This window comes from Apium graveolens, chromosome 1 (assembly GCF_009905375.1).
Source record: "Apium graveolens cultivar Ventura chromosome 1, ASM990537v1, whole genome shotgun sequence".
NCBI classification, from domain to species: domain Eukaryota; kingdom Viridiplantae; phylum Streptophyta; class Magnoliopsida; order Apiales; family Apiaceae; genus Apium; species Apium graveolens.
In genome coordinates, this window is record NC_133647.1 from 108,778,302 (window position 1) to 108,799,694 (window position 21,393).

Sequence of the window (21,393 nt, forward strand, 5' to 3'; positions counted from 1 at the left end):
TCAAGCATACCTAGACGTCTAACGTAGGGTATTTCGGCTCTGTAGGTTCTGGTCGAAGGACTCAAGAATTGAAGTCGAGCTAAAGATAACCTAGTGATTAGTCGACAAGCGCAGCGAGTTTCCTAAGTAAAGGACCCGAGCGTTGAGGTCGGATCCAGGATAGTCAATTAGTAAAGCGATAAAGCCTGAGCGTCCGAGTCGGCTCACAGTCAAATAGTATCAGTTGTAAAGCTCTGCAAGGCAAGTACCCCTGACCATATCTTTATGGTTCAGTATATATGAATATAATGTTGTTTTATTCTCATAGTGGAACATACTAATTTAAGTTACGTATCCCCTGGGTTTCAAATTGCTTTACTAACTTGTGTTTTGGGGGAAAAGTCACTTCTAAAAATACCTATCTCTAAGTTTTGAATAAAACGAAAATGTTTTGGGAAAATGTGCTGTGTTATAATTGTTTTGATGAGAGATAGGTAAGTGATTTGGAAAAAAACTGGATAAAAATGATCAGATAATTGGATAAGTGTGCGCAGAAGGCCAGTAACGGCCTGGAAGTTAGCGTAAGAGGCGAATTGGTTGCGCACCCTGTTATAACCACCAGCCCAGCGTGACAGAGACCTAGCTAGTCTCTGAGTTTCGGAACAAGTTTCATAGGATAGCCTGATCAGCTGTCTCAGTAGGGATCATCCAATACTTTTATATCTGAGCAAGTGATTTTGAGGTTCTCGGACAGGAACAAATTGTATAGGTCCTATGATGGGACAAGTTTTATAGGTCCTTTGATGGGATGAGTTTATAGATCCTGTGATGGGATAAGTTTTATGGTTCCCGTAACGGAATAAAAGATTTTGGGTCCTCGTAATGGGACATATGGCTTTATGGTTCCTGTAATGGAACGGAAGGTTTGAAATTGGAAATAGCATGCTAAAATTGAACTATGGTTTTTATGCACAGCACACGACTGTTGATCTTGTTTTACAGAGCATGCTAGTTTTAATATCCAGTTATTATCTGTTTTACCCGTTTCTGGCAAGTTATGAATTCTGTTCCAGTAACCGTTATACTTTAAACTGCTTTACTTGTTATTCATATAGTGGTACTGCTGAGCAAGCAATTGCTCACCCTTGCAGAATATTTTATATGTATTGCAGATGCCTAGGAGATTCTTGCGCGGTAGTCAGGGTAAAGTTCCAGCTCCTTTTGAGTCAGACTCCTCTGAGGTAGTTGTGTTCAGACCAGATGAGGTCAGTTGAGTTGCTGCATTAAATTAGTGGTCAAGGGTTGTGTAAGGTAATTTGACTTGTGTTGGTTGTAAGCTAAATCATACTCAAACCTGGCAAAGGTCTTGGTAATGGGGTCGTAGTTATGTATTATTAATAATAATAATTGTTATTATTATTGTTGATGACGTTAACTCCTGACCCCGGGGTTGAGGACGTCACAGTTGGTATCAGAGCTACAGGTTTGAGTCCCTGATTTAGGTTAAGAGTGGAGTCAGAAGAGTGCAAGCAGGGTTTTGTGTAGATGTGAGTCAGCAACTCAATCAGAGGAGCGAGTCTATGAGTTTAGTCAAGGGTTTCGGAAGCGTAACCCTGATGTTTGTTGAGGATTGACTGGAATTGCCCAAACCTAGAGTATATTCCCTTCGTATATCTATTATTAATAGCGTTCCCTCGAGAAAACGAGTCTGATTGCGAAAATTCAGCATTGAGCGGGCTCTTGTTGTGTCAGCTGAGAAGACGTCCCCGTTATTTCTAAATATCGCATTTTCTATATCAAGAAATGTTATTGGACTGATTATGTGATCTTGGCAAGTTCAGATAGCGTGATAATAGTTAGGGGTTGTTATGACGACAAAGTTTGGTAGTGAATGTGGATAAGAATGGGAGGTGATATCTTTGAACTCTTTTATTCCTTCCTTTAAATGTATTTTATCTCTAGAGTAATTGTTTGCTATTATAAGTTGTTTATCCTTCTTGTGAGAAAGTTGTGAACCTGAGGTAAGCTACTTAGGGTCTTGTTGATCTCCTTATAAATCAGATTCTTTCTTTTCTATTTGTGAATTTTTTTACCTGAATATTGTTCTTTTCCTTGGGGACTTTTTCGGTTGATTGGGGCAAACAATGCATATGAATTGACCTTTTGTCTTTGTGACAAAAAGGGTCTGGTGGGACGCCACCGAGTTATGTGTTGTGACTGTATGGTACTAAGACTGACCATCTTATGTACTTGTATGGTTTCTCTCAGTCATACCTATATTTTTTTCTTCATTGTTTCTTCTTATTCGAATTCCTTGAGCCAGAAATTTCATTGGATATTTTATGGAAATGAATTTTTGCGATTAGATGGTTCTCGTTATGGAAAGCAAGTAAGAGCGACTGCTGAAAAGAACTAGAGTCCTATATTAAGATATTACTTTGGAATAATGGAGATCGTGAGAGTTCTGGACCTAATGATGGAATTTTAGTTTCAGGAAAAGTAAATCAATGGTTGATAGGTTACTTTCGGGTGACATGAAATCATCCTTAGAAGAAGGATTGGTTGAAACATGGACGATGACGCTTAGTGGAGTCAGTGTCCCTTAAGCTTGACTCGGTTTATTGGCTTGTTCTACATAGTGTGTGACTAATATATTCAGCCGACTTTTGTGGTATGTTGGGGAAATTTAGATGTTGTACTTGAGTAGTGATGGGAAATTGGTTAGTTGCTGATATAGTGAGGAACCGTGCAACGGCATTTAGTTTCTTTAAATTTTAGATTTCTTGAACTGTTGTTGATTCTGTTACTGCTATTGTTGCTAATGCTGCTAATCTAAATTTCATTTGTAAATGGACCCCGATATTAAAGACATGGGTACTGTGATTGGGCATCATTTTCCTGATACAGGTGCACCGTTTAAACGGTGATACCTTTTGTCAAATATTTTTGTTATTGAATAAACTCATTTATATATTTCAGGAAGATGCCACCCAAGAAAGCTACCTAGTCTAAAGAAAACAGTAGTAGTTTTGCGGAGAGTCCAGCTATAAATGAAATTCTAGACTTGTTGTGCCAGCAGCAGCAACAAAAGTTACAGTTAATCCAACAGGTTCAGCAGCAGCAACTACTGTTGCAGCAGCAACAACAAGGAGTGAACCAAAGTGCTAGTTTCAAATTCTTTCAGAATGTTAACCCTCCTGAGTTTAAAGGTGAACCTAATCCAGTAGCTACTGGAGCATGGTTAAGAGAGATGGAGAAAGCTTTTAATCTTGTTCAAGTAAGTGAGAATCTTAAGACTGATTATGCGAGCTATTTCTTGAAAAATGAAGCAAATTACTGGTGGGAGTCAACTAAAGCATTAGAAGGAGAAGGCCCTGTTCCATGGGCTAGGTTTATTGAGTTATTTTTGGAAAAGTATTTTCCTAACTGTGTAAGGAACCAAATGGAAATTAAGTTTCTAGAACTGAATCAAGGTGACAGAAGTATAGCTGAGTATGAGGCTAAGTTCACAGAGTTGGCTAGATTTGTACCAGATTATGTGGGCTCTGAAGCTCAGAAGACAAGGAGGTTTCAACAAGGATTGAAGACTGAAATTCGTAGTGGAGTGGTGGCATTGCAACTCAAGACGTATCCTTCCGTAGTTCAGGCCGCCTTAGTAATTGAAATTTGATCAGAAGTTAGCCACTAGAGAACGAGAAGATAAGAAGCAAAAAATTGATGATATGGAAGAAGCATCAGGTCAAGAAGGATCCAGTCAGAAGTCTCATAAAAATGTCGGAAGGAGTAAGAATAAAGAATTTAGAGGGAAAAGTATTGCTTTAAATAGAATTAGTAACACCTCAGCTAGCTCTACTCAAGCCAATTTGGTTAAATCACCTATATCGGAGTGTAATCAATACGGTAAGAAACATGGTGGAAGATGTAAAGCAAATACTGAATGTTTTAGGTGTAGTCAGAAGGGACATTATGCGTCCGAATGTAAGGTGGAAAATCCAGGAGTCGTCTGTTATAACTGTAGCAAGGTAGGGCATGTTGCCAAGAATTGTAGAAGTACTTCCCGAGATAGCATGGGAGGTAGTGCATCAAAAAGTTTGTCCAGTACAGCCAAGGCTAAGACTTGTAATATGATTAAAAGTTTAGCTGCTCAAGACCCTGATAAGGAACCAGGGCAATAATTGATTACTGGAAGAAGTAAACGATAATATCTACAGAAGCTAATATTAGGATAAGTATTCAAGGACATAAGTAAAAAGATAAGGCGTAACTAGTGCATATAAGGGATATCAAGAAGGAAACTTCAGAATTGTGGGTTGAAAGAATAATGAGACAAGGTGCATTCCGTGTTGTGCATTGAGGTGATTTATAGGAAAGAAGGATGGATGTATAAAGTTACGTGCTGACTATCAGAAGTTAGAAAAGTCGACGAATAAGAACAAGTAACCCTGCATAGAATGGGTTATGAGTGCTGTAAGTTTTGGTAATAATAGGCGGAGTAACAAGTGTATTAATTGTCTATAAGAAAATAAGGAATATGGTATATCAGGAGTGCTTGCATGGTATAATCATATTTATTGATAACATCCTCGCCATCTAAGGGTTAAAGAAGACTAAGTTGAACACTTAAAGAAATGTCAGCGAAAGGTTGAAAAGTAGTAATCGAATACTAAGCTTCAAAAGTATGAGAATATGATCAAAATTGATTAGGAGACATGGTTGTTGAAGTGACTCCCCACCAAGAAGGATCCTTTCAGGGATAAATGTCTTGAGTAGAAAAGAAAATTGAATATTATTAAGATTATTGAAAAGTTAGCGGGAGAATTTAAAAAGGGGAACTGCGGAAATTACCTACCCTAGATTGAATTTTTCTATGATAATAGTTACCCTGTTAGTAATAAAATACTACTTTGCGAAATGTTGTGTGGACACCAGTATGATTCTGCCCTCTATTGAGAGAAAGTGGGAGTAAAGATATTGTTATGTCCTAGATTAATTCAGTACATTCATAGTGTGGTGGTATTACCTCAGGAAAGAGTTGAAACAACTCGTGATATACAAAGAGAGAAAGCGGATTCACATCGAGAGAATATGAATACCTAGAATGAGGATCGGGGTATAGGCGAAAGTTTTACCCTAATCGAGATTGGTTAAGTTGAGCAGAAGGAACAAGTTGAGTCCTCAATATAGTGAATCATTCGAAGTATTGATAAAAATAGGTATAGTTGCCATGAGTTGTCGTGGCTGCTGCAGTTGCCGTATATATATAATGTGTCTTGCGTATCAATATTAAGGTGATATGTATCTGATTTGGATCAAATTATTGATAGGGAGCCAATGTGCTCTTATCCAAAATTATTCTGCGTAGAATGATTGATCCAAACCCTAGATCGTTGAGAGTGAGTCCTTAGTAATGAATGTATGTCTATAGTAAGTATGCCTTGAATAAATCCTTGAGTCGAAGAGGTTATCTGGAAGTTAGAGTCGAGGTTGCTTGACAAATATCCTCACTTATTTAGTTAAGTCAGATTCTGAGGACAAAATCTTTTTAAGGGGGAAACATGTAACGACTCGTATACTTTTATATTTAATTAAAGTGTAATTATGGAATTATTAAATGAATAATATATGTATATAGCTTCTGTCAGCTATGTGTTGTTTTACTTTTATCTATGTGTATGAATTATGGTGTCCAGGATGGTTCGTGTAATTAATTATGGACTTGTATTAAATTGTTTTCACTTTTAAAAGTGGATTTAATACGAGTTTATTTGTCTAAATATGTGGATTATCTCTAAAATTGTTTTTATGACTTTATAATTTCAATATTTATTTTTGGGATTTTACAAAATTTAGAAATCAATATTTCATCAATTATTTAACCCTGTATGATTTTCTGATTTCATTTATTTGTAAAATCTGCATTTAATTCCCGACTTCTTCAAAAATTATGAAACTCATATTTATTTAAGTTGGGAATATTTCGGGAATTTTAAAATTATTTTGGGGATTTTTGAGATTAATTTTACCCGCGCCTTGATTCGTTTATTTGAGAAAAGCTGGTATAAATTGCATTTTAGAAATTGTTTTAAAATTACGAAAATTATATTTTTATAAACCTCGGGATATTTATAACGTTTTAAGACAGTTTCCGTGATTTTCTGAATTTGATTTTAGTTGAACTCAGTTCATTAATTTTAAAATGCGGGCCGAATGTGCGTTTAAGAATTGCATATTAAATTGTCAAAATTTTATTTTACCAGCTTCTAATTATTCTGAGGATTATAAAATTATTTTCAATAATTTTTGAATTTTATTTAACCGCATTTCAGTTCATAAATATCGGAACGAGGAACAAAAACTGGACTCCAGATAGAATAAGTATACGTGTTATGCTCTTAGGCTTATATTAGATTCGTTTCTAACTGCAATTGGCTGCTAATTGATAAGAAAAAAAAAAAGAAACTATATACGTGTTTACTTCCGCCTGTTTACTTTCTGGCGACCATTCTTGTTACTTCTGTCGTTTTCAAACATATATACGTGTAAGGGTATATGGGTGTTAAGTGTATGTGAGTCCTGTGTGTTTTAATTGCCGCCTGGTTCCCTCCTTGTTCCGGCCGGGCGTATGCGCGTGGCCTAGTGGTTCTGCGATTATTTATTGCTTTGCCTGTTGACTCGACTCGTTATAATTTGGAAATTAAATTTTATTTTGTTTTTGTAGGATTTAATTGATTGCTGTTTCGTGATATCAGTAAATATGTGTGGAATTATATTGTTAATCGGTGAAGTTCGTGTTGGAACCCGAATTAATCGGGTACCAGCGGATTTTACCACCGTCCGCGATAAATTTTGACGAGCGGACTGTGGACAATGATGATGCATATCTGAGTCCTAATATTTCAAAATAAATAACTATAAAATACGAATAATAATTAATAAGTGTACTTAAATTGAAACTTGGGATTGTGTCGAATTTTGACTGAATTGAATCGGAGGTTGGGAATCGTATTTGGATTAATTGTGGATTTATTGTTGTGATTTGATGTCGAGTTATTCGACGGGTAGGCCGATAAATATAGGAAGTACTGCCCGAATTTTTGGAAATTATTTGGAAATTCGGGACATACCCTGTAATTATCGGAACGTCGAGCTAGTATGAATAAATATATATATTGTGCGAGACCTTATTGCATGTTGTGATGAATGTTCTGTCAAAACCCAATAACCCTAATTTTGTAAAATGACGAGTATACGTATTTTCTGGGAATGAACACTAAACCGATTTTGAGAACGTGAACCCTAATTGTTGTGTGTGTTATTATAATATGTGTAATTACGAGTCGAGAATCGTTATCGTTGGGTAAATAGTTTAGCGAGGATATGTCAAGCATACCTAGACGTCTAACGTAGGGTATTTTGGCTCTGTAGGTTCTGGTCGAAGGACTCAAGAATTGAAGTCGAACTAAAAATAACCTAGTGATCAGTCAACAAGCACAGCGAGGTTCCTAAGCAAAGGACCAGAGCGTTGAGGTCGGATCCAGGATAGTCAATTAGTAAAGCAATAAAGTCTGAGCGTCTGAGTCGGCTCAGAGTCAATTAGTATCAGTTGTAAAGCTCTGCAAGGCAAGTACCCCTGACCATATCTTTATGGTTCAGTATATATGAATATAATGTTGTTTTATTCTCATAGTGGAACAGACTGATTTAAGTTACGTATCCCCTGGGTTTCAAATTGCTTTACTAACTTGTGCTTTGGGGGAAAAATAACTTCTGAAAATACCTATCTCTAAGTTTTAAATAAAACGAAAATGTTTTGGGAAAATGTGCTGTGTTATAATTGTTTTGACGAGAGATAGGTAAGTGATTTGGAAAAACACTAGATAAAAATGATCAGATAATTGGATGAGTGTGCGCAGAAGGCCCGTAACGTCCTGGAAGTTAGCGTAAGAGGCGAAGTGGTTGCGCACCCTGTTATAACCACCAGCCCCGTGTGACAGAGACCTAGCTAGTCTCTGAGTTTCGGAACAAATTTCATAGGATAGCCTGATTAGCTGTCTCACCAGGGATCATCCAATACTTTTATATCTGAGCAAGTGATTTTGAGGTTCCCGGAGAGGAACAAATTGTATAGGTCCTGTGATGGGACAAGTTTTATAGAACCTGTGATGGGATGAGTTTTATAGATCCTGTGATGGGATAAGTTTTATGGTTCCCGTAACGGAACAAAAGATTTTGGGTCCTCGTAACGGGACATATGGCTTTATGGTTCCTGTAATGGAACGGAAGGTTTGAAATTGGAAATAGCATGCTAAAATTGAACTATGGTTTTTATGCACAACACACGACTGTTGATCTTGTTTTACAGAGCATGCTAGTTTTAATATCCAGTTATTATATGTTTTATACAATTCTGGCAAGTTATGAATTCTGTTCCAGTAATCGTTTTACTTTAAACTGTTTTACTTGTTATTCATATAGTGGTACTGCTGAGCAAGCAATTGCTCACCCTTGCAGAATATTTTATATGTATTGCAGATGCCTAGGAGATTCTTGCGCGATAGTCAGGGCAAAGTTCCATCTCCTTTTGAGTCAGACTCCTCTGAGGTAGTTGTGTTCAGACCAGATGAGGTCTGTTGAGTTGCTGCATTAAATTAGTGGTCAAGGGTTGTGTAAGGTAATTTGAGTTGTATTGGTTGTAAGCTAAATCATACTTAAACCTGGAAAAGGTCTTGGTAAAGGGGTCGAAGTTATGTATTATTAATAATTATAATTGTTATTATTGTTGTTGATGACGTTAACTCCTGACCCCGGGGTTGAGGACGTCACAAGAATCTCCTAAGTGCCAGTCAATTCACAGACATAGGATTCAATGTTTCATTTCACTACACCATATATGGCCTATCGCAACGCACCCTCTAAAGAATGTTACCTAATATGTTACCCTAGATATGCTACTTATGAGCTAATTTAACATTGCATTTCTTGTGTTACCTTAGCCAAAAATATGATGTTGCATTAGGTAGAAAGTGTTGCAGGTTACAACAATTTTGTCAAACTGTTACCTTAGAGTATTAAAATCTAAATATAATATTTTTTAAGATTAAATATTTATTTCAATTAATTTTTCAAGAATTTAAATTGATATAAAAATACCGATTTAATAAATGAGATACATGATACACGAATCTTTTATATGACAATTTTTTTTTTAAGATGTTATATAAATGAATTTATAAAAAATAGTAAAATATGTAAAAATAGTATAATAAATAAGATATATGATATGAAAATTTTGTTAAAAAATATTTTAAAAAATAAAATGGAATTTCAACATACTAATTAAATTCCCATTTTATTATATATAAAAATTAGAAGTAGTACAAAAATCCTCTAATTTTAATATGAGTATTTTTATATAAATTTTTGTAATAAAAAATATTAGAATGTAATTATACGAATTTATAAAATTAATAAAACATATAGAATAAGTAATAAATGTGATTTTAAAATGTAAATTTTGAAAAGTAAATAATTGAATAAAAAAAATCCTAAGGGGGCTTTTCATTAGAAAGCGGGCCGAAAATTTTGAATAAAGAGCGGAAAATTCAAGCGGGCTTCTTCTAAGAAATTAACAAAACATATCTCACATCTCACATCTCACATCTCACAGGCTCAACCCTATCGGCCGCACTCTATCTCTTTTTTCTCTTCTCTTTTTCATTCACTTCCTCTTCCACACTTCTCACACATTCATTCACTCCTCGGATCTATTAGGGTTTAGATTCTTCATATAATTTGGCTTTTAATCTGAATTTAATTTATAATTAAATTAGGGTTCTTATGTTTGAATTTGGGGTTTTTTGGTTAATCTTTTTTCTCACTTAGTTTGTGCAAATTAACTCTGTAATTTGTTTTGTCCATTTGTTTCAGGATGTATTTAAGCTCCAGGCTTCTTTTTGATTTAGCTAAATTAGGGGTTGAATTATGGCTCTATTGGTTTAAGGTACTTTCCCTCTTTTGGTTCTTTATATGTGGAGTTACGTTATATGTAGAGTTAACTATTAAGAGTGAATTAGGGGTTTAAGTGGCTTTATTTCTGTATATTTAGTTTCAATAATAAAGTTTTACAACTGCTGCTCCAAAGACTTACAACATCAAAGGACTTTTACCATATATTGAGTGGCTGTTATGTTACAAAACATATATATCAATCTCGTTATCTTTTATTAACCTCAATTGTAATTTTAGTATATACGGTTAAAACAGTAAGGAATTTTTTTCAAGCTTCTGTTGTATAGTCTTCTTCAAATTTACAATACTACCTCTACCCTAAATTTATTTAATCGAATAAATAGGAACTGTCAAGTGAAACCTGAAAAGAAGATTTCAGACAAGTATGAAAAAAAATAGTGAGTAGCTTCTTTCTTAATATCTGTATAGGTTAATCTAATCCATAAAAGTGCTCTTAATATCCATATGCTGCCAATGTATACTTTTAGAGAAGATATCGAGTCAGCTATATATTTATATTTGGTTTTTATGGTAGGAACTGCACGTGGTTACCCGGAAGCCCTCTTGATGAGATTTGGTCTTTCTGTGATGGCAGTAAGCAGTGTTTTAGCAAATCCTTGACATGGAAATGGATCCTAATACAGGAGATCAAAAATCAATTACAGAGCTTCTTCCTGCAGGGATATTACTCGTAAGTTCATTTAGTTACTCAGTTCTCTGTCTCAAATTTTAATATGTATCATGTATATAAAATAACCAAAACTTGTATACTGCAGCTTGTAATTTCTATTATGATCAGCCCATTCAACATCCTATATCATTCCAGCCACTAATTTTTATTCACATGCATGTTTCACTGTGTTTAAAGAAACGGAATATAAATAACTTTTCAGTTTAACTTATAGTGACCTACAATCACTATAAGATCTGGTAAAGTGGGATAACTAATATTAGAGGGATAATAAACTCCGATGAGAATGTACATGTTTTTCTATTGGTTAATGATACTCAGACTCACAGACTACACAGAAGATCAGTGTAGATATGTGATTATTATGTTTTCACTATTGTCGTCTTTTTTAATATGTTCTAAACTATAAGCTCCTGAAAAATAAAAGATCAAGAAAAAAGAGGAAATTTGTAATCATTGTAGTTGTTGTATTGTTAATATTAATAGTACTGCTTGGCAAGCTTGCCATAATTATTTTAAAAAAAGAGAAAGCAGAGAAAAAAAGGTTAGTTTTCTGTTGTTGCTCATTATGTTCTTCTCTATATTTTCCAAAGGTTAGCGTAAGAAACCAGTAAAGGAAGTACTTTTAGTTCTACAAATGTTCCTGTCATATTCACTATTCGTGCTGAATAGGAGAGTTTGAGCAATGAAAGCAGCTCTGTAGTGACTGCTTTTCTTATTCAAGTGAGAAGCCTCTCTGTGGAGGCAGGTGGTAAAGGTTCTGCAAAGAAAGATCTCAACAGTCAGCGCAACACATTTCGTGATATATTGGACTATATCACGGAATGTGCTGCGTAGCCTCTCGATTTCTTGCTTGATTGTTCTGTTTTGTCAAAATCTTGTTTTAATGATGAACGTTAAGTTTTTGATTTCATTGGCGAGTTTTTTATATTGTATTAAATTTACATTTTATAGTTTTTGTAAATGTCGTTATGTTTAATTTGAGCAAATCATTGAGCAAATCTATACTATAATTTTTTGGCCAGAGATTATCGTATTTACTTCATAGGATTTGATGGTAGATTGCATTGATTATGTAATTTCATCAAGCCATGGCTTTTTTCTTCCTAGAATTGTGCCTTGAATAGTCTCTTAAATGTTATGCCACATTGAAATGGTTTAGTTACGTAACAGTAAGGTTTAATTGCTAATTTCTTGAACAATAAGGTTTGAAATATAGTACTGGTGAGGTTGAAGGTTAAAAACGTCCAAAGGTCCTGATATAATTATCAAAGCTAATCAGTTGTATCTAAATATTTGTATTGAACTGGTGGGTGCTAGATTGTAGGACACTCATTGGGTGGTGGTACAGCAGCACTTTTAACTTTTATATTGCGGGAGCGGAAGGAATGGTCTACAGCTTGTTGTGTTGCCTTCGCTCCAGGTTTACTTTCTTGCATACTTGTTGAATCTGCAATTTTACAAGCCTATCAATTTATAACTTAAAGCAAAAGTGCATCATCCTATTACTTTTTATTCTGGTTCAAAGTCCTATATTAAATAAATATTTGATGCAGCTGCTTGTATGACTTGGGAACTTGCAGACTCATGCAATGAATTTTATTACATATGTCATTAATGGAGCAGATCTGGTCCCTACATTTTCATATGCTTCCATGGATGACTTGCGTACAATATTAGTTTAAAGTAATTTGTTATGGTATAGTGTTTCAAGATATATATATATATATATATTGGCTATGAGTAAGTTGTTTTTTCTGCAAATTGTTCTTTCAAGATGATTCTACAGTATCCCCAGTTATTATGCACTGTTATTATGCTTGTTAGAGAAGTGAGGCATCCTGGTTCATGTGTTAATTGATCTTTCCTGCTGTTTGGAAAATCAGGATGGCACGACTCAGATGAGATTTCAACCCCATCATGGAAGATTGCTTGTTGCCGCAGCAGAGAATGTGGTATCCATACTGGATGCGGAGACACAAGCATGTCGGCACTCGTTACAGGTTGGCAATTAGTCATTTGGGAACCAATTTGTATCTTTTTGTGTTGAATTTTCTGGTATTCAAACTATCATCAAATTTTTTTATTTTCTGAATGTACTGATAAGCTCCAGAGAAACTAGTACTGCTATATCAAATTTTTCTAAGCTATCTCCCTGGTGTTTTTGCTGTGCAAGTTTACTCTCAGGAGAATCATTGTTGTGTCTGGTGTTATCTTTTTGCTGCAGGGTGTGGTTCAATCATGGAAATCTTGTCTTGAGAATGAGATACATTCTTAAATTATTAATAAACTATCATTCTCGATGATAAGATTTTCTCAACAGAAAACAGGTCAGGTAGCATGCTTTATTTAAGATGTATATTTCACTGTCTTATCATTGTGATGACACCTGATCTGGTAGTAGGAAATCTATCTTGATACTTAACTGTTAAAAAGGTTTTCTGCATGTCTATATAAATGCACATTTGGTATCATTTGGTTAAGATTTAGATAGAGTCAAATTAAGAGAGAAATCATATGACAGGCTTTCTAGTGTTAATCGATTACTATTGCTCGGTTTAGGATCAAGGTCGAAGCTATTAATGTCAGTGTGGCAAATTTGGTTCCCCATGTTTCCCCTGGTATATATCTTGTTTTCTTTCGATTTTCTATAGCTTTTTCAAGTGTTTGTTTGGAAATTTTCATGTTTCCCCATATCTACTTGACAGGCACACGAAGGCTGAAGCTGCTAATGATCAGCTTACCAAGGAGTTGGAAGAGAGGAAAGAGTTGGTTAATACCTTGTTCATGAAGCATCAGTCAGAGAAACAGGTATTATTTGTGGTTTATCAATGATTATTGAATGCTTACTATCCTTTTAAAAAAGGGAATGACCAAACAAGGTTCTGTAAAGATCCTTTACTCATTCTGAAGTTATTATCTTTGGAAGTGAGGCCTTGATAGCGATCTCGCAGGAGCATAATAATGAACCAAAAAATGTTGTTCCCACACAAAATACATGTTTATACACTCATATGCACGCTATACACGTACACTCGTGCACACTACACATATGCACAGAGTCACATACTTGCATGTATAAGAAATTGTGGGGAGGACAAAATGTTTAAAATCGAGGAGAGATGAGGAGCGGCCCTGTAATTTTTCATGTTTGCTGGTTATTAACTAAGTTATTAACTATGTTTGCTGGTTCGATTTTTTTCTTGCAAATAACTTGATTAATATTTCAGGGAACAAAGAAGACTTACAAGAAAAAGCTTCACGTGTATAAAAAGGGAAACATCCAGATGGTGGAGTCGAGGAGAAAGTGAAGCAAATTTAAGCATTAGCTTCTAGTAGTACTTTTTAAAATTTATAATCTTGGGTTGTTGTTCAGTAAAAAATGTGAACTAGTTTATAGTTAGTTTTGACGTTTAATTTGGTCGTATTTTAGGATGTTTAATGTTTGGGTTGGATGCATTATTTTGCAGTTATGAAATTGTATAATTGGGAATCTTCAGTTTACAGAATAAGCATTTCAATTTATTTTTGCTAAAGTGTTACAATAGCCTCCTAAACTGTTACCATATTATGTTTAAAATGTTTTATTAGGCTAGTTATAATGTTACAACAGCTTCTCAAAGTGTTACATTAGGTTCTATGGGCCCACTTGCCACGTTATCAAGATAACTCAACATTGTTGGCCCCACACTTGCCATGTCAGCTAGTGGGTCCCACCCGTGGGGCCCACTTTTTAAGAACATTTTAAACTCTAAGGTAACATAAAAAACAAGTTACAACTAATCTCTCTTTCTGTTGCATTAGCAAGCTAAAGTAACATATAAACAAGTTAAAACATGATGTTGCCTTAGGCACCAAAGATGTTACCTTAGACCCCTAAGGCAACATGGAAAAACCTATCTTTAATAAAATGTTACCTTAGCTTAAAAGTGGGGCAAGAGCAACATATTTACCCCCTAATACAACATTTTTTTGGTGTTACAGTAGGCATTTTATGGTGTAGTGTTTGATAAAGGAGGCTGCTCAATTATCAGCAAAAAGACTGGTGAAGTTGCTTTGAAAGGAGCAAGGAAAGGAAGCTTGTTTGTTGTAGATCTATACTCAGCAAATAAGGATGCTATATGTTACTTTTACACCAAGGCATCCATTGAGCAAAGCAAATTGTGGCACATAAAACTCTTTCACCTGAATTTCAAGGCAATCAATACCCTGGTGAAAAAGGAATTAGTGAGAGATATGCCAACTCTGGAATTTGTTCAAGTTGAAGTTTCTAAAGCTTGTCAAAAAGGAAAAATGAAAAGGTCCAGTCACAAGAGCAAGACTGCAAATTCAATAAGTGCACCATTGCAGCTTATTCACATGGATCTGTTTGGACCAGTCAATGTCTTGTCTATTTCAAGGAAGAAATATGCAATGGTAATGGTGGATGACTACCCAAGATACACTTGGGTGGAATTTATGTATTCAAAGAATTAAACTCCACACATTATCATTGAACGCATCAAGAAGATTGAAAAGCAGGATGAAGATCAAAATTGTGTGAAAAGATTGAGGAGTGACAATGACACATAATTCAGGAATATAATTTTAAATAAGTTCTACAAAGACAAGGGTATTGTTCAAGAGTTCTCAGCTGCAAGGACACCTCAGCAGAATGGGGTAGTTGAAAGGAAGAATGGAACTCTAATTGAGGCTGTTAGAACAATGCTACAAGATGCCAATTTGACAACAAGTTTTTGGGAAGAAGCTGTCAACACTGCATGCTACACTCAAAAAAGATATCTCATCAACAAAAATCTTGGAAAGTTACCTTACTCAATTTTGTCAAAAAGGAAGCCTACTTTCAAGCACCAACATGTGTCTGGCAAATGCTTTGTGCTCAAAGATAACTCTGAATCTATTGGAAAATTTGACTCTAAAATTTTTGAAGCAATTTTTCTGGGATATTCATTATAAAGGACTGCTTATAGAGTTTATGTGCTTGAAAAAAAAGAGAATAATTGAAAGCACATATGTGACCTTTGATGATGACAAGTGCTCAGGCTCGGAATGCCAAGATGAGAATGGAGCTGAAGCCCTTAAGTTTGAAAATCTAAACATTGATAGTGATTCTGATGATAAAGCTGAGATCAACACAAGCAACAGAATAAATGAAGAGTCAACTGAGCAAGTGAATCATGAGGATGAAAACACATCTCATATAACTGAATTTGATGGCACAAACTCAGGGGGAGAAAGAGGAGAAAGTTCTGCAAGTAATGCCAATGGTGAAGAAAATACAGAAAAAGAGTTAAATCAATTTGAGAGAAACAAAGTTTGGTTGTTGGTTCCTGCCCCAAAGAACAAAAGCATAATTGGGAAAAAGTAAGTGTACGTGAACAAAAAGGATGAAATTGGAATTGTAACAAGGAACAAAGCAATGTTGGTTGCAAAAGGCTACTCATAAGAAGAAGAAATTTACTATGATGATATTTTTTCTCCAGTTTTAACAGTGGTGGAGGCAGTACCAGACCAGAGTAGGTCTGGGCCCTCCCTGTATTTGGGGTCTGTGTAATTTTAAATGTCTTTTACTTAAGGTCCAAGTTCTATTTTGCATTTTGCAGAGACTGTGACTTGTGCCCTCTCTTGTTTGAAGTTAAAACTTGACTTAAACAAAATTTATGTAGTAAGACTAGTCATTCTTAATTCATCAAATTAACATTGCCGGTCTCCTTTCCGAGAACTCAATTCAATCTGTTATTTTCCTTCTTAAATATGCAACTAATTTTATAACTTTGAGCAGTTGTTTTGATCTAAGCATACAATCTGAAAATAAGTGATCTTAATATCAGCTTGAGATATATTTTTCTTAGTATTTTATTTGTGTATTTTATAATTTTTGTTATAAAAAATATATATAGTGAAATTTGGCCTTCCCTCGGATGTAACTCTGGCTCCGCCACTGAGTTGCAAGACATGAAGCAATAAGGATCTTTCTTTCCTTTGCTGCACACTCAAATTTTAAAGTGTATCAAATGGATGTAAAGAGTGTATTCCTTAATGGTGAGTTGGAAAAAGAGGTTTATGTGCAATAGCCACCTGGCTTTGAAGATCCAGAATTTCCAGATTTTGTTGATCAACTACTAAAGGCTCTCTATGGATTGAAGCAAGCACCTAGAGTTTGGTATGATACACTGTCAGAATTTCTGCTCAAACATGGATTCAATAGAGGAATAATTGACAAGACTTTATTCAACAAGCAGCATGGTGATGATATAATCCTAGTTTAAATCTATGTGGATGATATAATTTTTGGTTCTATAAATGAAAAATTATGTCAAAGATTCTCAAGACTCATGCATAGTGAATATGAGATGAGCATGCTGGGAGTATTAAGTTACTTTCTTGGACTTCAAGTCAGCCAAAGAAGTGATGGAATCTTCATCAGCCAAACCAAGTATGTTAAAGATATATTGAAGAAATTTGGAACGGTTGATTGTTAACCTGCATCAACACCTATGTCTACAGCTACAAAGTTGGATGAAGATAAAAAAGGAAAGAGTGTAGACATATCAGGTTATAGAGGAATGATTGAATATTTGATGTACTTAACTGCTAGTAGACCAGACATCATGTTGGCAACATATCTGTGTGCTAGATTTCAAGCAAATCCTAAGGAATCACATTTGATGACTGTGAAGAGGATTTTCAGATACTTAACGGGAATAACAAACTTGGAATTGTAGTATCCTATGAGAACATGATTTGAAGCTGTTGGATACACATATGCAGATTTTGCTGGATGCTGGTTTGACAGGAAAAGTATTAGTGGAAGCTGTCAATTTCTTGGAAAAATACATGTATCTTGGTGTAGTAAGAAACAACAATTTGTGTCAAAATCTACAGCTGAGGCCGAATATATAGCTGCAGGAAGTTGTTGTACTCAAGTGCTTTAGATTAGAAATCAACGAATGGATTATGGTCTAGCCTTACACAAAATTCCTATTATGTGTGACAATACTAGTGCCATATTTATTATTGTTAATCCAGTTAATCATTGTAGAACTAAGCACATTGATGAAAGATACCATTTTATTAGAAAACATGCAAAAAATGGTACTGTTGAGCTCATTTTTGTTCCAACAGAAAAACAATCAGTTGACATTTCCTACTAAACCATTAAATGAAACAACTTTCACTAGACTTATTAGTGAAATTGGAATGTTGAATTCTTCATCCTGAAGGCAAGAACTCAGCTAATGTGTTAACATCACATTAATTTCTTATAAATCAAAATTATTTATTTGGAAATTAACTGGATTATGATTTATAAATATTCCAGAATTCTCTGAATATTTATTTTTCTAAATTTAAAATTCAACTAAGAATTTTTCAAATTCTAAGAAAAAGTGTCTAACTGTAAATATATATTTTTAATATGTGAAATTAATATAAGACAGAACTGAAAAGAACAAAAGTATATAGAGAACTGAGTTCTCGATAAGTTTAAATGACTTCTCGACAAGTTATTTTGAGACTTCCCAATAGAGTTCCCGATAAGTCTTTTTCCAGACTTCTCGAAGAACTTCTCAACAAGCCTCATTATGACTTCTCGATAAGTCTTGTTGAGATCTCGACATATGTTTATTCATAGAATTCTTTACAAGTATACATTTTACACTTCTCGATAACTTAGAACTGAAATAATTTAATTTAATAAATTATTTTAGTAAAATACTTTTGATATAAAATCATTCTAATTTTATTTTGATTTATTCATAAAAAAATTGGAAAAATTCAGTCCATTCATGTGATATCCCGGATTTTCAGCAACTATTATTATTATTATTCCTTGAATATGTTTATGTGCTTTTCTGATTTAGAAGGAATAAAATGGTGGATATTTTATTCCTGTTTCGCGAGTTCGTGTCTTTAACTGGATTAATATGCTAATTGGTAGCTGGTATCGATCCCTTTCATATTGTGAAAGTATTTGAATACTTTTACTATTTCAAAATTTTATGTGAACGCAGATCGTTTTATCGATATCGGTAAACAGTGCGTGTTTTCCAGTATTGGGAATTGAGTGGATATTTTGCTCTCCTCAATATTTTATATACGTCAGAAATGTTACTTGGTATTTAATCTGGGTTCACCCGATAGCAAGTTTTATTTTAAAAATACTCAAAAATAATATTATCGATTGTTATATTACGCATTTAGTATTATAATTAAATATATGGTTATTTAGAAAAATACGAGTTATATGATTCTTGGATGTCAGATCTCTTATATATCAAATTTCTTCTTTATACAACGAAACACTAGAATCATCTTCTAAAATGTTGCCAAAATCAAGTGACACAGTTTAAGAAACTGTGCTCACCACCCAGGAACCACATTTATATGGTGAGAGGATACAAGATGGGGTAGACCTTGATGACACCATCAAAACCACAGGGTTTCATCATTTTTAACTAAAGACCCTGTGGATGTTACTCAAGAACCTTCATGTGCCAAAAAATCTTCACAGATTGACAGGTTTGAGGGTAGTACTCCTGAGGGGGAGCTATCTAAATCCTCTTCAATTCAATTGGAGGTTCCTCAAGTAGGGACAACTCCTCTCAAAACCCTAGCTGAAATTGTATTGTCAATTAAAGCTAAGAGTACAATTGCCAATGATCCAGCTATTGGGGAGACAAGTATAGCACATTCAAGTTCCAGTTATTTGCAAGAAGAACAAGGGTTTGAGGCTCTGGTACATGATAGTTACCTAGTCAACTCCCCTCCAATTCGAATGGAGGTTCCCACTAGTGGTGAACAACAAACTATCACAACTACAGCAACAGACGTGAGTCCAACTGTGACTCCTGTCACAGGGTTAGCTACCACCTTCAACCCCTCAACCTCAAACCAAACAGACATACCCTCTAACTCAAACACTAATCCAAAACCTTCTCACCTCATATCTCAGTGGTTGTAAGATGCTCAAGCCCAACCAACAACTGTTAATGATCTTTTGGTTGAGCAACTTGCAGGCATAGCCAATATTACCCAATAACTGCTTACTACAAATTTGTCAAATTAAGACTATCAAGCAATTCTACTTTCTTACAAGGAGGATGTCGAAGAGCAACAGGAGAAAATTGCAGATGAAGCAGATGGTAATGTGGATGCATGGCTCTCAATGGATTTTACTACCACTATGGAGGAGGCCTTAACAAAATTTAGAGAGGAATATGTGACCATTTTGTGTAGCAATGTTAAGATTTTTACTTCCCAAGAGGTATATGATATTGTGACAGAGGTGTACAAAGCCCAATTAAAGGCCTTTAGTCATATTGGAAGAGCCATGGAAAACACTATGGTCAAGCATTAAGCTGCAATAAATAAATTGGTGAATGAAAGAATTGTTGGGCTGATGCAAACATTTCAAGACATCAAAACCAAGTTCAACAAATTCTCAGACAAACTTTAAGCCCTCTCTGTAACTCCAGTAGAAGAAAACGTGTCTAAGCTGAGAGACTTTTTCAAAGCTCAGCATGAAGTGATCCAAAAGAAAATAACTCAAAATAATGTCTCAAAGGTCAAAGTGGATCAACTTTACAAATCTAGGTTTGAACCTTCAGCCTTGGTCATAGAGGAGGTCAAGAATGTTGTGCAAATTTTTGTTGGTACTTTGACAACATCAAGTTCAAAACAACCTATGTCTACATCAACAAACCTACCAATCCAAAACCTGCAAGCTCAAATCTCATCTCTACACTCTTCAACTGATTCTTTGACAACTCAAGTCTCCCAATTGACAGGTTTGGTGCAAAGTCAATAGAAAGATATAAAGTCCCTAGTAGACTTCCACCAATATATCCAAATGCAAAATTCTGCCTCTTTGGGAGCTATTATGGGAGCTTTAAACATTCCTCTTCCAGCATTGCTAGAAGCAGTTCAACCTGAACTTCCTAGTCCTCTAATCTTGCCTGCTACCAAGACTAAGGGGAGATAGAATCTAGACTTCTAAAATCATCCAGCCAAGCCACAGCTCAAACAAATCAAGATGATGTTGGGACAGAAAGACTACCGAAAGCAGCTGAGGGACCGTGTTGGGATAAAGAATTTGATGAATTGCTCAGGGCTCTCAGAGTTTCTCTAACCAACAACTTCTACACCTACAAAAAGAATTTGGAGAGAAATATCAATTTTTTAAGGGTGATAATGGTGAAAAGAGAGAACTTTCAAGAGAGGAGGATTATTACAAACATAAATGACTCAGGTGTGGATAGATGTATGTAGGTGTCTCTTAATTATCTCATATCTAGAAGAGAATCTGGGCTGGACATCCTAATCAACAAGGTTAATAGAGTGATTTTAGAGGACAATCTCTTTCTAAATGAACTCAAGAAGGCTCAAGTAGCTGCTTTTCCAGAAGTATATCTCAAACCTAGCAAGGGAGTGACCAACATCTGTTTATCAACCAAAAGATGCAAACACTTTATGGTTACAAAGCATTGTGTCATGAGGAACTTAAGGCTGACAATAAATCTAGACATTGATTTGAAAACAAAGAAGATCAAGACTGCAGAGGATAAAGAAGATCAAGATATTGGGGAGATACTTGTGGAATGCTGATAACCTGTTGCCTAGAGCTCAAATAAACACTAAGGATGATTTGGATGATGCAGACAAAGGATGAGAAAAAATCTTTTAGCACAAATCCAAGTCAGTCTTCTAAAGCAACT